The sequence below is a fragment of the Leptonychotes weddellii genome, chromosome 3 (genome assembly GCF_054177405.1).
Source record: "Leptonychotes weddellii isolate Sample4059 chromosome 3, ASM5417740v2, whole genome shotgun sequence".
In the NCBI taxonomy this organism is placed as follows: Eukaryota; Metazoa; Chordata; class Mammalia; order Carnivora; family Phocidae; genus Leptonychotes; species Leptonychotes weddellii.
Genome location: NC_138371.1, coordinates 75,777,117 through 75,795,468, shown reverse-complemented (window position 1 = coordinate 75,795,468; position 18,352 = coordinate 75,777,117).

Below are 18,352 nucleotides of genomic sequence, written 5' to 3'. Positions count from 1 at the left end.
ATGAAAGCTAACTTTGGGGATATTTCTTAACTTTTCTCAGCTTCTCTTGTTCATCCAGAAAATGCTGACAAAAAGAATACCCATTATGTAAGTATTTAGGATAACACCATGTATACAATAAGCACTCTTAAATATAAGCTATTATTATCCTTATAGGAAACAATGGGTCTTTATTAATATTATAATAAATCTTACCATTTGTTGTGTACCTACTATCAGGCCACTATGCTCGGCACTTCCATGTTATCTTTAATCCTCACAACAAAAATCTAAGTAATTATTTTGATTTCCTTTTTACAGATGAGAAAACCAAGTAACGATGATGTTGACTACACCCAGACTATGACAATTAAGTCACTAAGCCAGGGTTTGAAAGCCATTCTGAATTTTTCTATTCTACGAGAGCTTCTGTGGTAGATTAAGTATCATCCCAATTCTCTCCCTTGTAGTATTATTAGTCATCCATTCCTTTACCACAGCCTCATGGTAAGTGGCATGTATTTCCCTAGCCCTAGACTTTGGTATTGCCCATGTGACTTACTTTAGCCAATGATTAACAGATGTGACCTAAGTGGAGGCTTGAAATATGGTTAGGCACTTACGCTTGTCCTCTTGTGCTTCTGTCATAGCCATGAGAAGAACAAAGCCCAGCTAGCTGCTTCCCCCCCAGTTGGGTACTTAAATGAGACACAAGAAGCAGAGGTGCCCCTGACTCACAGACACAGAACAATTACAGCCAACTCACATGTTCATGAGAGAGAAATAAATGTTCAGTGTTGTCTGTTTGCCATAGAGATTTTGTGGTTGTGTGCTGCCTAGCAAATGTGACTGATACAGCTTTCTAGTCTTCAAATGTTGCAGTAACAAAGCATTCGACAACATAAATTTCAACCAAAAGGGGAAAAAAAGCACGTTCATATAGGAGATAAAATTACAGTTTCAAATTTGAGCTATCCTTCTTGGAAAATATAGGGATAGATACCTTGTTTGAAATTTAGATGTAAACTTCACACAGGGAGAGATGGACTCAGCAGGTCTAGGGTGCTCAAGCCCTGCACATTCCAAAGAAAGGTTTGGTCCTTGACTGGCTCCTGGAAGATAACCCAGTCTTTGGAATTTTCTGCCTCAAGAGTGTCTTCATTTATCTGGGCCCTTGGGCCATGCCAGATAGTTTATGCTATGTGACTCTTGATCTCAGGGTCCTGAGTTCAAGCCCCATGTTGGGTGTAGAGCTTACATTAAAGATAGATAGATAGATAGATAGATAGATAGATAGATAGATAGATAGAAAGAAAGAAAGAAAGAAAGAAAGAAAGAAAGAAAGAAAGAAAATCACTGGACCTGCAGTCATAGGGACACCTGACAATAATGTCATTGTCCCCATACATTCTTGGAACTCAGATTATTTGCCAGGCCAAAAAAAAAAAAATTAGAGAGAGAGAGAGCAACAAATATATCATATAGGTATGGTTACTAGTCTCCCTGAAGAGTGTTGCCATTTCTCTAGGGAATCCCTCTAAGTGCCCAAAAGAGTATTGGTAGCCAGGCCCTCATTTTATCTTAAAATACTGGTTGTGAGTCGAGTATATTTCTGGATTCAAGATTGTCCTGGAATGGATGGCCTCTGGCATAACATTAGAGACATCTGGTTCTCCAAGTTACTGCTGTGAAATCTGAGCAACCTAAACTGAGTAAAATTACTGCTTTATTCCCCCAAAATGAGAGCAATGTTTGAATAGCATTTGGATTACAAAACATTTGATCACTCATTATTTTGATAGGTAGGAATGAGGAGTAGGACAGAAAACATTTATTTTTGGAAAAAGTCCAGTCTTTGGATCAAAAAGTGCCATGATGAGGGCCTGCAAATTGGAAAAAAAAGATCTTGGACTCAAAATTATATATCCTGGAAGGTAGAAGATTAGAAGGGCAAGGCTCTCAAATTGTAATGGCATATATTATTTCTAACACAGAATTATACACAATTTTATTATCAAAATAATTGGAGAAAATAATATGTATAAAAAAACTACCTGTGGTCCTTAGAGCCTAAAATATTCACTATCTGATCTTCTGCATAAACAGTTTGCCAACCCTTACTTTAGAAGAACAGTGTTTATTCTTGGTAAGAATGGCATGCTACTAGAATGAGAGGGCTACTAGGATTCCAATATTCTGTTTCTTAATCTGAGAGCTGGTTACACTAGTGTGCCCACTAAAAAATTCATCCAGCTGTACATTTATGATGTATGTGCTTTTCTATGTGTATGTTACATTTCAATTAAAAGTATATATGTACATAAATGTGTGTATATACTTGTATACATATATCTATCTATCTACTAACTCCAACACCACTTTATCCTAAGCTACCTGCATCTTTTACTTGGATTTTATAATTACTTCCTATCACTGATTCTCCCCACAACATCCAGATAATTCAACAAATATATTCAGAAGTTTCCTGAGACCCCAAATAAATTCTGAAGAGCTTACTACGACCTATGTCCCCAATCCTTCTCTAACCTCTCCTCCTGTTAGTCTTCCTCCCCTTGCTCATTTTAATCCATCCTGGAGGTCCTCTTTGCTTATTTATCCTTACAAACACAAAGCAGTGTGTATCTACATCAGGATCTCTGCATCTACTACTTTTTCCACCTGGCATTCTCTCTCCCTAGATATTTTCATGGCTTACTTCCTCACTTTATTTTTGTTTCTGTTCAAATGTCACCTTATCAAAAAGGACAAATAGGAAGAATATTATTCCCCTGCACAGTTACACTCTTTCCCTTTACCCTGCTTTATTTTTTAATAGAATTTACTTCCATCATACATAACATATTTTTATCATCCGTCCCTCCCATAAGAATGTAAACAACATGATATCCATGACTTTGTCAGGTTTACTCACTGCTTTCTTCAATATCGAGAACAGTGCCTGAGACATAGTAGGTGATCAATAATTATCTGTTTAATGAAGCGTGAATTTGGATGTGGTCATGTAGTAAGGATTCCTAAAAACAATAAGAGAGTTTGGAGATCCTAATCTCTCTCTCTCTCTCTTAAATAGATACCCTGCCTCCGTAGAGCATAGGTCCCACCTATAGGCATGTGGCTTCTGGAAACCAATAATCTTGGTTGAGACATTGACTGCCAATTCCTAGCTGGGTGATCATGGTAAGTCTTAATTTCCTAGGCTAAAAATTGGGTATAATTGTAGCAGCTACTTCATGATGTGGTTGGAAGGGGGAAATCATATGAGCAAATCCATATAAATTACCTGGTTTAGACTTGGCACAAGTAAGCACTAAACATATATTAACCATTTATTATTATCATTATTAGGATTTCTCTAGTGCCAATGAGCTATTTGTGAATACTTATACTCACAGCATTGGGAAAGACAGTGAAAGTTCTTCATACCTAGGGCTAGATAACTGGAAAATATTATTGACTGATAAGTGGATTTAAGATGAAAGATAATGAGGCAAAAAATACTGGCTTGCACATTCATATTCCAGGCTGAAGCAGTAAACTATGACAAAATAAACCAAGGTCAATTCTGAAGGAGGGGTGGGATTTAAGGAAAATAAAGAGTAATAATTAACAGAGATAAAGGAGAGTTGAGAAGAGGACTGAAATAGAGAAGAAGCAGGTTGGCCAGGAAAAACAGACTTTAACCAACAAAAGAGAGAAGGAATTAATAGCAGGATGGCCAGAAAGCTGTCATCAACTACTAGTGGAACCAGACTGAGGTGAAAGGAAGAAGCTGAACTGGGTAGGTACAGAAGTTAAAGTACTTCCTTTGAAGATCAACTGAGTCAATATTTTGTTGATTACTCTTAAAGACAGTTGCTCAGTACTATGTAATCAACTCTAGGCAATGAAAGGAGGGTTAAAAGGAAAAGGGAGGGGGAGCTTCTCACACTTGTGACCAGAATCTCTGGACAGATTCCACTATGATCTTAGTGCAACCTATTTTCCAAGCAAATTTATTGACAACTAACTGTCCAAAAAATTGCACTGAATAAAAATTCAGTATGGGTAATAGATATACATACAATGTGTGTAGAATTCATACAATTAATAATTTAACTGAAAACAGTTGTTTTAGGGAGGTACACAATTAGTACATTATCAAGGAACATCCAATTTTCTAAAATAATGTTATATTTGCCCAAGTATTTCAAAACCTGTCTTCCTTGAACTTGTTAAAATTTCAGGATAAAATTAGTATTGGAGAAAAATTTATTTTTCATAAAACCAGGAAGAAAAGTGACAATAAAAATTAAAATATTATGAATTGATAATGTGTGAGATACCCAATAAAATATACTTTAAAAAAATGCTCAGATAAATTTATGCTTCTTGCCGCCATGTAAATATTCCAATTACATAGTAAAAAATACACTTCCTTAAATATAAAGATTTTTATATAACGAGATATTATTTCAGCATCATAAATGCTGAATTCCCCAACTGTCATTCAGTTATTGAATAATTTTATATAAAAAGAACCAATTATCTAATGTGGAACTCACTTTCTTCTCAAAGTAATTTTCCATCCTATTAGTTTTATATCACAAGTGATATAGAACATGTTTCAGACACTATATATCATTTCCCAGTATAGTTTATAAAAACTCAAACTAACAGAAATTATTCAAATATTGATTAATTTATAATTTATTTGAAAGATGGAATATATTTTCCAGTTCAACTACAGACCATGTTCTACAAAAACTCCTTTTAAATCTACTTGACTTGACCAAAAAAAAAAAGACCAATTTGCAATTTTCTCTTCTGAAATAAAATGTGAATCTGAATCTAGTGAATATATATCGATAAAAATATGAAGATCTACCCAGATAACATCAAGTACAAAACTTTGTTTCAGTTTTCAACTGTGTTAGAGGCTAATCCATAGCCCATATGACATTATATAAGCAGTAACCTGATCTGTCCTATGTTTTTTCATATTCTGCACATGGAATGAATTTGATAATTTTTTTCCAAAACTCATTCTTGAGAGTATAACACTTTTCATGTCTGCCTCTCTCTTACAAACAAACACAACACACACACAGAGCTGTATATACATTTAACCAATTATATTAAGAAACATATCTGGATAAAGGTCCATTTCATACAAAGCTAAAAATCAAAACCACCCTGTTAAGAGCAAAAATGTTTATCAGCTGATGTGGATTTAACACCACTGGTTGCTATCATAAAACTTAACACAGACAACCATTTTCTGAACACAAACAGCAGATTCATCAACCAAAACATTCTTGGTCCAAAATACATCTGAATAGATCTTTCTCAAAAGTCTCCAGCACAGGCAAGGTTTGTGACTTCTAAATAGCACAGCAACTGATAGTCAGGGTTAGTGAGCAAAAGGTTTAAGGTCTGCATTTTTATCAGAAGTACACATATCTATTATACCAACACAATGTGAAGAAAAGAGTTCCACATGAGTTTGTCTTCATGATTTAAAATGCTTACCAGAAAGTATATTTTAGCAAAGAACTGAACACTGAACTCTCCGATCTATTCATTTTAATTTGTACATTCTCAACTAGAGCTAAATCTAGCATCAATTCACTGGCCTTGTTTCGTATAAAGATTTTTTCAATTACATATAGTACAATATTTATGGTGACCTTCCAGGTGCATTTCCATTAGGAGGCATTACGGTGTTTATAGACATATAGGTGTATATAGGCGTATATAGGCATGATCCTGAATCATCTATTTGTTTCCATGAATATTTGGCCTTAAGTACTCAGATGGACTGGAAGAAAGAAAACTTATGTATTACCCTATCTGAATTAAATCAGTCCATAGGGAAATTCAAGAGGCATTTATTAGTTGTCAATAACCATTACAGTAGTTATTAGGCCTGCTGATATTTTACCCATTGTTATTAAAATTTAGATAATGCTCTAGTTTCTAACACATAACATAGTCCTAGTCCAATTGTTAGGCAAATTAGTTGCATTATACCTGGCTTAAAAGAGAAAGATGATGCTCATCTCTTTTGTTGTTATTGTTTAAGGTGAAACTGACATAATACCTAAAAAGGTTTAACCAGATGTGAAGACGATCAAAAATTTCATATGAAAACATCATGCCTTATCTACAGTAAGTCATTACATACTCACTGAATAATAAGATAATCTCTTATACCTCAGCTGGGAGTAATAAATGGAAAGAGAATTTCATCTCAACTGTCATGACTATGCAGTGAGGCTTTCTCATGCATCCCACCCTATATGTAAATGTATTATGACCTGTTCTGGAACACTGAAAACACCTATGAGCAAAAATGATGTTTCTTAATACTGTTCCTTACTTCCCACCTGGTCATGTACAGTTTTAATATGTCAAATTCCAAACAAATAGCCATACTTCCCACTTATCTTTAACAATTCATTCTCCTTTATGAGTCATGAATTGAAACTAGAGAATTTTACCTAAAAAAGTGTTACAGATTGCCCAGAAACCCAAATCTTCACTCTGGACTTGAAAAATGGGTACTTTGTTAGACATAGTCAAAAAAAAAAAAAAAGAAACAGAAGCCTAAATTGGGGAAAGAGGCTATATTTCAAGATAAAACTGAAACTGGGAAGGAGAGGGACAAATATGATTTTGCTAATTCTTAATAACTCTGAAATTGTTGATCAGACATTTTTTTCCAGTTGTTAAACTTCTAAACCTAATTCATGTTTAATATTTGATGAGCTCTCTTTTCTTCTGCGTTGGGTACAGAGTCTATTTGTGCCAAGAGAGTAGCTGATCCACTGTCTCCCTTGGAACTCTTCACTCTAATCTGGCTGAAATTTAAAGGAGTAAAGATGACAAGACTGCTGGAGATTAACATTATTTCTCTCAAATTATTTCCTCTCTGCAGACCCCTACTGGTAAAACCATTGAATACAGTCACAGTATTAAACTGATTGCAGCTTTTCTTCTTCTCGGATTGTATATATGCAGGGGGGAGAGAAAAAAAAAGAAGTGTCCTTAACACACAGAATTCTCTCTGCCAGCATAAAAAAAGGTAGCTTTTATAGGTAGCTTTTATACTTTCATGTGGAAACATGTTTCAACATAAACAAAGCCCTGACAACTGTCCTTGTGGTTGATGAAGGATGGAAGTCAGGTATTCTTTAAAAAAAGGAAAATATGTTTAAAAAAATCCAAATTAGGAAAGGTTTTCAATTGATAACATAATTATTATTTGTATTCTTCTATTTGACAGTACCATGTTAGATCAATTACTGAATTTCTTATCACAATATATTCCATGTTATATCTATCTCAGGAAAATGACACTGATATACTCACCTTCCTTGAGAATGAAGCTTCTGTAACTTTCTTTTAAAGGTGTCTTGAGCTTATACTTGTGTTTTATGATATGTCTTTGGTTGTTTTTTTTTTTTATTTTAAAGATTTTATTTATTTATTTGACAGAGAGAGACACAGTGAGAGAGGGAACACAAGCAGGGGGAGTGGGAGAAGGAGAAGCAGGCTTCCTGCCGAGCAGGGAGCCCGATGTGGGGCTCGATCCCAGGACCCTGGGATCATGACCTGAGCCGAAGGCAGACGCTTAACGACTGAGCCACGCAGGCACCCCTGTCTTTAGTTTTTGATTTCACTTTGTCAAAACATTATGTTATCATTTATATTGAAAGACAGGGTATTATGAAGATAAAAATCTACCAAGGACTATCTACAAATCTCTTTTGATACAGAAGAGTTAAAGAAGATTTAGAACACAAAATAAACAAACCTTCCTAAGGACATATCAATACATCAGAAAACATGAACAGTTTAAATTCTTAGGAAATTAAAAACACTTTCAGTTGAACTCAGAAAAAATTAACTTTGGACCATAATAAAGATTTCATATCCTAGCTATAATCATAGAAGGTAATAATAGTTGATAACCATTTTCAAGAATAAAAGGAGATTCTGTGAATATAGGACCAAAAATCTAACAAATAAACAAGTAAACTTTGGATAGATTAGCCATGCAATATCCACCCTTGAAGTTTTCACCTTACAGTTGAGATGATACTTCACTGACAAAGCTTAAACACAGTAATATTGTCTTCAAAAAAAAAAAAATCATGTAAGTACTTCATAGAGAAAGTCACTAAGAAAAAAAATCAGCATTAAGTTTTAAGGATGAATTCTGAAAATTTTCTGAAGCCAATACATATTTCTTTATAAAAAACTATATAGAAAGAAAACATAAGTATATGATAAAGATGAACTAATACTAGTGAAAGATTTTCTCTTAAATCCCCATTAGGTAAACTCTTATTTTGAAGAGCTACCATAATACTTTAAGATAGAGACATTATCAAATATTCTGTATGTGATTTTCAGGAAGCAAGCCCTTCATTACAGTGTGCTAAGTCAGTATTCTAACAGTCAAAAGATACATATGTAAAATTTATAAAAAGGCTTCCCTAGTATCCAAATAACAACAAATGAATTGCTAAAATGTATCTGACTTTCAACATGTCATAACCCCAGTGTTCATTTCCATTTTCTCTCTCAGGCAGGGAGCTGGCTCATAACCCATGTTTTTCACAACTACGAGTTCTTCTTTATCTCTAAATAACCAAATCCTCAAGAGAGCAGCAGACAGCGGGAGAAGACAATTTATTTAGAGAACTATTATGTGAGGAAGAAAACAAGTTGCCATTTCCAATTTGGAACATAATTAGGGAGACAATAGCCTCCTGACTGATGCTCTTTGTTCCCTTTGGATATTTATGTAGGACAGTAATAGGAGTGTATTTTCCTGTTTCATTTCACATTATCTAGAAAAGGGTTTTTTCATGCTCCATGACTTTCTAGTTAGTTTCAGAAGAAAACATCTTGCAGCTACTGCCCTGTGCCATGGACACACGTCACTACCTTCTGGACACTGTCAGCTGCCCAAAACTTTTTTTTTTTTTTTTTTTAATTCTGTCAAACAGCAGAGTTAATAGGATTCTTAGAAGGAAAGGTGGTGACATAGGCTTCAGGTGATTGAAGCCTTTCTATTACTGGAGAACACTGGGAAAATCAGCCATTCTTTTTTTTAAATATTGACATATATATTGCAAAATTTAACTGATATAAATATGTGTGTACACCAAATATACCAAAGGATTTGGCCAATGATAATATCAAATGAAAGCTAGGATTAGGAACCATCACATTTCCAAGGAGATCCTTTCAAGAGTAGAGCAGGGCAGCTACCTCCTTTCCCTGTATAAGCAGAGAAAAATATGTCTTCCTCATTGCTTGCCTACAGACTATCTAGCCACTCATATGCGAGAAATTCCCATTGACTCTCAACATGTTGCTCTAGTGATAAGCTGTGGGCAAGGGGGATGGACATATTTATTATTAACTGTGAAGTAATTACTAAGAAATCTATGATCCAAACCATCTGATATGCATATTCAGGATAAAAATTTGAAAGGTAAAAATTAAAAACCCACCTTATATCTTGAGTAACCACTATGGTTTGACACATTGATCAAACCTCACAACAAATTTATGGGGTAGTTATTATTATCCTCAATTTTTATAAGATAAAATTAGAATTCAAAACTTAAGTATTTAAGCCATGTAACACAGCTGTTAAAAACTAAGACTGACCCTTTTGGGTATCTCCTCGTTTATTTCATTGCAATATATTTCTCCCAGGTAAGTCATTCCATTAATCTGACCTATACATCCTCATTTTGAAGAATCAAGAATACTTTGGATTCTCTGAAATGCTGTCATAAAGATATACTTCATTCTGAGAAGTGAATAAGATATCTACAAGCACCTGGAACAGGGCCAGGCATATGCCGACTAATGGACCAGTTCAGACCATCTTTGTAAGCCTCAGGAAAGAAAATGGGCACTTCCAAATATTATGTAGACAAATCATCAGCATGGTGAGTTACTAACCCTCCACGTCCCCATAATCCCGACTGAGATGACATTTTATGAAAAGTTATATGCTATATAATAAACCTTAATATAATCAGAAACGTATTAAACCAGTTCAATACCCTTCTATTTGCTAAGCTGCATTAAATGTTAAGGTCATTTTCTATTAAGTTTTGCATTCCAAATATTGGATAACTTTTGAACCTTAAAATTTGATACTGTATTTCCTTTCAGATTTAATAGTGGATATATTATTCAGAATGGGATTTGTTAGGCTGCAGTAATAAAAACCCCTAAGTATCAGTTGGTTAACACAGTAAAAGTTTCTGTGTTTCTTCCACACATTTTTCATTTTTACTGAAATATATGTAACATATAACATTGTGCAAGTTTAAGGTGTATAACATGTTGATTTGATATATTTATATATCGCAATATGACTGCCATTATAACATTAGCTAGCACCTCTATCATGTCACATAATTATTTATTTTGTTGTGGGACTAATTAAGATCTAATCTTTCAGCAAAGTTGCTATTTATATTGTTATCTATAATCATTATCCTGTCTTTTTCCCCACACATTTTTTTAAAAGATTCATTCATCCATCTTAGAGAGAGAGAATGAGTGGGAGGGGCAGAGGAAGAGAGAATCCCAAGCAGACTCACATCAAGTGCGGTGCCCGACATGGGGCTCAATCCTATGACCCTGAGAGCATAACCCCAGCCGAAACCAAGAGTCAGATGCTTAACCAATTGCATCACCCAAGCGCCCCTTTCCCACACATTTTTTGCCCATCAGAGCCTAGGTAGAGGTTCTGTTATTCATCATCCTCACGAAACAGCTGGTATTTGTAATACTGCTTGTAGGTATGGGAGAGAGAGAGTGCATGGTAAATCTTGCACTGACCTTTAGAGCTTACAAGTATGTCATTTCTGCTCACATTTCATTGTTCAAAACAAGTCACATGACCATAGCTATTTATAAGCATGGGTGAAAAGCAACCTTACTACTTGTTCAGGTGGACCAGAAACATTTGATAAGAAGCTCTAATGACTAAAAAGCCTACTTTCTGGTTACAGAATAAGTGGTTCACTCCCCTTCCTGCATGCAAATACATTAACCAACCCCAAAGGAAATAACCCAGGTGATCAGAGTTTTAAGCTCAAAGTTCAGAATCTCTGGTAATGGTTGATGTCTCTTCATCAGATCCACTTACAGACCCTCTCGATCAGTATGAAGTAAACAAACAAGTCTACTACCCTACTTTGTAACATATTGTGTATTCATTCTTCTAACCCTGTTATTTGGTCTTTAAGTTACAGGATGTAAAAGAGGGATTAGAGGGGCACCTGGGTGGCTCAGTCAGTTAGACATCCGACTCTTGATTTCGGCTCAGGTCATGATCTCGGGGTTGTGAGATGAAGCCCTGCACAGGGCTCCACACTGGGCATGCAACCTGCTTGAGAGTCTCTTTCTTCATTTCCCTCTGCCCTTCCCCTACACCCCTGCTCGTGAGCATGTACTCTCTCTCTCAAAAAAACTAAAAAATAAATAAATAAAAGGGATTTGACTTGGCTAGTAAAGGTTTGAATATCGCCTAGAGATGGGTGTCATAACACATGGGACTTTGTATCCTTCCTTATTCTAGAGAAGGTGATCATGGCTTCAGTCATATGAGGGATATGCATGGGTATGTAACATTAAAATCATGGTTTGGTCGTGGTGGTGAGGGTGGTAGTCAGAAGTTTAAATATGGGTAAAAGAATGTCATAGGATGATGAGATGCCTGAACTGTGCTGGATTAACTGTTGTCAACATCATTGCCATTACCTTCAGTGACCTTCTCAGCACTATGGAAGAGATTAGTAACACATTCCCCAGAATCCTTTTTCCTGCATGATTTCCTATAGGGTTAGATTCTACCACTGGCAGTCACTTATGTGAGCTTTGGAAAATGAAAGGGATGAAAATATTATTCACTGGAGGCAGATCATGCTCGAGATATCCGATGTGAAGTTTGCAGGAACTTCAGGGTGAACTTCTGCAAAGCATCCACACAGGTGTTCCAAGCAGCTGTGAGAACTGATGAGGCTTCCTGGGAATCACTCACTTCAGTGCAGCCGGCTGTGCTACACACCTGGACATACCTGAGTTCTGTAGCAGCTCCAACGTAAGCTCTGAGATCCACCACTTCCCATTCTGCAAGCTAAGTGAGTTCATGCCTTTCCTTCCCTGGTGTCCCACAATTATGGATGCCTCTCATTCAATTATCAAAGACACATACAGTGGCTTCTGTTTTCTTAAACACTGATGCTCCAAGTAATATTGAGTATCATGGGGAAGACATCTGACAACTACCACAGATTATATTCTGTTACCTTTTAATAAATAGATTTTTTTAATTTTAAAATTATTTTAATATCTATAAGAACACTTGCAAGTATTACAGTGACAATGAAAATGCAGACATATATTTTTGTTCATATTGTTACTAATTTTTCAAGTTTCAGTTACTGACAGTATTACATTGTCAGAAAAAATATATTTTTTAAGAAATCAATCTAAAATTTCTCATTGAATCTCTAAGTAAAATTCCACAAAAAAAGGGAAATATAGATTTTCTTTTGCTTTTAATTTAAATTTATTTGAAATATGGGCAGAAGTAACATATGTTTTGATAATAATTACTTGGATACTGGTATTTTTTGTTTCAAACCAAAATAAAACCTGCAAAGAATGGCACAAAATTCCACTTATAAGCATAAGGAATCACAGATGAGGGGCACACAGAGTTTCAAATTATCCACCATCTTTCACAAATGACATGTCTGAAAATCTAATAGGTAGCTCCTACCTCTAACAGACTGTCATGTCCCTATTTAGTTTCTTATTTGTCTCTGTCAGGCTGATCCATGGGTTTAGTCCCCAAGTCATCAAGATGAGACTTGGCATTGATCACTGTAATTTATGATGCTTTGAAAGATCACACCTGATTAATGGCACAGCCATACTTTATGTATTTTCATAGCCATACTCATTCACAGTCAGTGCTGGTAGCATGCTGAAATTGTGGGAGGACTTTTAGATAAATTGGAGATTGGCATAAATCCTGGGGTCTCTATCCCTTTATGATTAAAAAGCTGCCACATCCCTTCAAGGAGTACCAACAGTTTGAAGCACATTTTGTCCAATAAAGGGGCTTCATTTTAGCCTAACCCTGCAACCTAAAAGTTAACACTTAAGACATTTTAAAATCATTAGACCCCTAAAAATTTTAAAACTCTTGGCACTCTTTCATAGGCTCTTATTCACCAGCCCTACACTTTTGTCCCTTCTCTTCCTGTCCAAGCTCTCTATTAATATATTTGGCATCCTTGAGCCTCAGTTTCCTCATGTGCAAAACAGGGGTAAATAACATGTACGTCTTCAAGAGGGTTATTTTGAGTGTAAATGAGGTACTCATGTAAGCTACATAGTCCCCCAGTGCTAGGCATCTAATAGCTATCAACAAATGTTATCTCTTGATTTCCTCAATCAAATAGTATCCAGTAATATAAACATCAAATAAAGATTAAAATAAATAACATAATAATCATCAAAAGTTATAAAACTGTTTTCCAACCTTCCCTCCAGCAATTTCAGATTTTGGCAGGGGTGTCTCAGTTTAAGAACCCATATTATTTCATGGATTTCTTACTGCATCAGTAACTCTAGAGTTAAGTGATCACATGCACAACTCTCCTAGGTGGTCTTTTTTTCCCCCACAACTTAGCTCTGGACTAAACTTTGCTCAGTCTCATAACATCTAAGATCACAATCCAGGGTGGTATGGCTCTAGGCAAATGAATGCAAAAACAAAACATCTAATGAGAAACAAAGTAAAAATCAATTAAGTGAATGTGAACAAAATTCTTGGAAGTGATATCCACATTCCTTGAGATTCCTTTTTATTTTATCAATATTGGTTCCCTCATTGATGTGTGTCTAGTTAAAGTTTTCCTTCCTTAAATCATCACTTCCCACAGTAGTATGTAGACCTCCCAGGTATCTCACATGTGGGAAATTTGAGGTCTGTGCTCACCTGTCTTCCCTGCTACATTCCACAAAATATGAGCTCACCCTCCACAGCTGTCAGGAGCTTTTGAAGTTCTCTTCATGTATCCTGTCATGCTATTAAATCATTTTTCCATGTTATTTTTCCTTATATAAACTATACTGTTTTGCCTGTAAAACTGCCAAAAACACAAAGGAATATCTAAACAAAATTCAAAGATGCTTATTTTTATCATACAGAAACTTCTTCAAGTCTTTCTGAAGTTTACAAACTTAAAAACTGAGGTGGGAATTTGCACCTGCTACAGTGCCTAAGTTTCACACCTGGAATATTTATTTTAAGGTATTCCTCTCTTATTCAGATCAGAGATTTGTATTCTTCCACAAATAATTTGAGCGTTGTCACCTGACTTATTTTTGATAATAGAAAACGGTTTACTAGACCCTGTGAATAAAACAGCAAAAAGGGAAACAGATGGTAATTAAAAGTGGCATTCACATGGACAGTATGGGCAATTAAAAGCAAAACATTTCTGTTTCATAACTTATCTTTATCATCTTGACAAAGGGCTAAAAATGCAAATAACTAGAGATTAGATAAGAGGTGTTCTAGACATGAGTGCTAAACTAAGAGAGGGTTAGAACTCCATCCTTCTAAAAAGTGTATGTGTGTTTTAAATGAATAGCATTTTTCTTCACTCATGTAAACAAAGCAGAATTGCTTAAGAAATTTTGCTCTGAGGGGTGCCTGGGTGGCTCAGTGGGTTAAATGTCTGACTTTTTTTTTTTTTTAAAGGTTTTATTATTTATTTGAGAGAGAGAGAATGAGAGAGAGCACATGAGAGAGGGGAGGGTCAGAGGGAGAAGCAGACTCCCTGCCAAGCAGGGAGCCCGATGTGGGACTCGATCCCGGGACTCCAGGATCATGACCTGAGCCGAAGGCAGTCGCTTAACCAACTGAGCCACCCAGGCGCCGTAGTGTCTGACTCTTGATTTTGGCTCAGGTCATGACCTCAGGGTTGTGAGACAGAGCCCTGCATCAGGCTCCACACTCAGCAGGGAGTCTGCTGGAGATTCTGTTTCCCTCTCCCTCTGCTCCTCCTCCCCACTCACTTGCTCTCTCTCTCTCTTTAAAATAAATAAATAAATCTTAAAAATTATTTTTTGCTCTGCTTTTTTGTCAATGACTATAGATCCCATCCCTGAAAACAGAGCCTGCCTAATTCAACACTGTTTAACAGTTTATATCTGAAATTCTAACAGGAGTCATCATGGTAGACAGAAAAACAAAACAAAGAATATAAATTTAGTGTATGGACAGACTTGGGTTCTGATTTTTATGTTAACCGTATACATACAAGCCTCATTTTCTTCATCTTAATGAAAATAATGATCGTTACCTTGCAGGGTTAGGGTTTTTGGGAAAAAAGAAACTCAGTAAATGTCATTTTCCTTTGGTCTGCATTTCCTGGCTCCTCCCCCTCTAGAGCACACTTCCCCCACTGCTGGTTTGTCTGTTATTCTATCACCTGACTGAATTATTCAGGTATTTTACAACTGTAATCCTCAAAATAGCCATGTGAAGTAGGTAATTTTATCTCCATTTTCGGAAGAGGAAATGGGAGCATACAGAGGTATATCGGTCAAGGTCTAGTCAGGAAAATAAATACCACTCCAAGTTTAAGCTTGGAAACAGTTTACACGGGTGATAGAAAAACAGGAAGGGCTCTCAGGGGGAGCTGAGGCCACCCAGGAATTAGCAAAAGCAGGAAATGTACTTCCTCCCCACCCAGGGTTGGAGGTCAACAGTAAGGAAACCCAGAACCAGGGCCATCCTGGGGGAGCTATCTCAGGTAGATGTTAAGAGGAAACTGAAGGGCACCTGGGTGGCTCAGTTGGTTAAGCGACTGCCTTCGGCTCAGGTCATGATCCTGGAGTCCCGGGATCGAGTCCCATATCGGGCTCCTTGCTCAGCAGGGGGTCTGCTTCTCCCTCTGACCCTCCCCCCTCTCATGTGCTTGCTCTCTCTCATTCTCTCTCTCTCAAATAAATAAATAAAATCTTTAAAAAAAAAAAAAAGAGGAAACTGAAGCCACTAGACTATGCAGGCACTGCTGAAGGTACTACTTAAGTTGGAACAGACAAATATAGTTACATTCTTAAGGTCAGATGGCCAGTAAACAGAAGATTTAAGACTGGAATCCAGACCTTTCCAACTCCTTTATTATGAAATAAATGTCATATGTGAAAATGCCTGTAATCATATTTAAGGTACTATAATACTATTTTATATTGAAGAGAACTTTTGGAACCCCCTTCAAGAAAGAAATCAGAAAGAATCCTTGGCTCCAGAACATAATCAATACTGTTTCCTTGAGTAATTCCATTTATTCTAATGTCTCTGAATCAAAAGTAGATGTTCGATAAAGATTTGTTGAATGCAAAGGATTCCATTGGGTTTTTGCCATAGTTTTCATTATATCTTTTCAACCAATGGATGACCATGAAGTTTTATTTCCAAAGAGAAAATCAGAAGACTAGACAAGATACATTTAGTTTTCAAGATCTTTTTTTGCTTTTTTAATTTATTTTTATTTTTTATTATTTTTTTTTATTTTATTTATTTATTTGTCAGACAGAGAACAAGCAGGGGGAGCACCAGGCAGAGGGAGAGGGAGAAACGCTCTCTGCTGAGCAAGGAGCCAGATGCGGGACTCAATCTTTGCTTTTTTTAATCTTATTTATTAATTGAATTAAATCTGGGGGGAAAATGTTAAGCAGGAATATTTGAAGCACTAGATAATAAGATTGGACTTCTAAAATGTGGTTCATACCCACCTTATTTCCGAAGCCAAAATCCTGGGGTAACATGTAAGGGGATTTGCAATGAAAGATAGTCAATGCACTGTATATCAATTATTCATACATTTCATTTTTTTCAATTGTTTCAATTGGCAGTCCAACTAGCAAACATTCAATGGGTGGTCTTTATTCCCACAAAGTAGGAAATGTATAATGAATGGAAGAATACTTGCTTTTCAACACTCACAACAGCCCAGTACAAGAATGCTTATATGTAGATAAAGTTTTCAAAGTATTTCTTGAAACCACTGACTAAACTACCCCAAACTACAGTTGAACTTCCACCAAGCTATAAAGGGCTGTGCTTGAACTCCATTTCACAGTTTTTGGGTTTCATAGCCTTTATGCGAGCACAATTCATACTCGTTACTATGCTTGGAAAGATCCATGTCAGGAACTGTTACACCAACAAAGAAGCTAGCACATATTATCCTAAAATGCTACTGTGTTTAATAAGGAAAAAAAAAGATGAAGAAGAAAAGTCATACAATTTCTTAAAGTTCTATCTGGTAAACCACTGCAATTTGTATATGGACAATTTTAAAGCATTCATATTTAAAGGCTTTGAAAACCATTAAGTGTTTAATATTTTCAGGTATCTGAAGTGTGACCAACTTCTCTCATTTTTCCAACTCATCTGTGAAAAACAAAGGATATTCTGTTCTATGTACTTTGTAAATGATGAAAGCAACTGGATTTTGTATGAAAGGAAAGTAGTTGTTTAAACTGAGCTATGCAAAAAGGGTAGACAAAACTAGGAAAAGTAAATGGTTCGTTTTACTTATAAACACAAGTCACCATGAGCTATAATCATGTGCTTTAAGACAGCAAAATTTCAATGAATTAATTTCTTTCCATTGGAAATATAGGTATAATTTTCTTCACAATAAGTTGGCTAAAATATCATTCTTGACATTATGAAATTCTATATCTAAATAGATAGGCAGTTAGCCTTGAAGCAACATTTAAGAATTAATTAAGGACAAAATTAATGGAAAAATCCCTGGATTCGGATCAGTAGAGAGAAGAAAAAATAGATGATTGGGGTTGGCATAATACACAATAGGGCCTAGAAAATGCTGAACAAGATAAAATTAACTCCTTCCTTGTCAAGGAAGATGATACCAAAAAGCAAAGAAAACACAAAATTATGTAATTATTGCAACACAAGACAACAAGTGCACAATAGGTAGCCACTGTATCATTACATAACATTTGCAGGTCAAACCCAGTTTGGATTTTTAAGGGATGGGAAACAAGGGCTCTTTACAAATCAGACTGGAGTTTGAGAAGAGAGTGGGGTGAGATGGTCTTATTTAGATGAGATTGTTTCCATTAGTGCTTGCCCTGTGGTCTTAAAATTGTTTTAGGATTAGAATCTCCTTCCTCTCCCTTTCTACTGGTTAACTTGATTCTTGTAAGATTCAGCTCCCCTGTCACCTCTGATAGGTAGTCTCACCTGATTCCTCTTCCAAGTTGGGGTATG